Below are 353 nucleotides of genomic sequence, written 5' to 3'. Positions count from 1 at the left end.
AAAAACCCCCCCCAAAATTTTAATAATTATATATATATAATAATATAAAAATTAAAATTAAAATTAAAAATAATTTTATATTTTAAAAATTAAATATAAAAAATAAATATAAAAATATTTTAAAAATATTATAATAAATTTTTAAAATATTAAATAAAATTTATTATCAATATATTAATTTTTAAAAATTAAAAAAAATATATTATAATTATAATAAAAAATTATATAATATTATTTTGGGGGGGTTTTTTTTGGTTTTGTGTTTTATAAATAAAATAAAAATTTAAATTTTATATAATAAATAATATATAAATATATAGGGTTTTGGGTTTGGGGGGTTTGGTGTTGGTTTG

Source organism: Penaeus monodon, chromosome 25 (assembly GCF_015228065.2).
Source record: "Penaeus monodon isolate SGIC_2016 chromosome 25, NSTDA_Pmon_1, whole genome shotgun sequence".
NCBI classification, from domain to species: Eukaryota; Metazoa; Arthropoda; class Malacostraca; order Decapoda; family Penaeidae; genus Penaeus; species Penaeus monodon.
Note: the sequence above shows the minus strand (reverse complement) of the source record.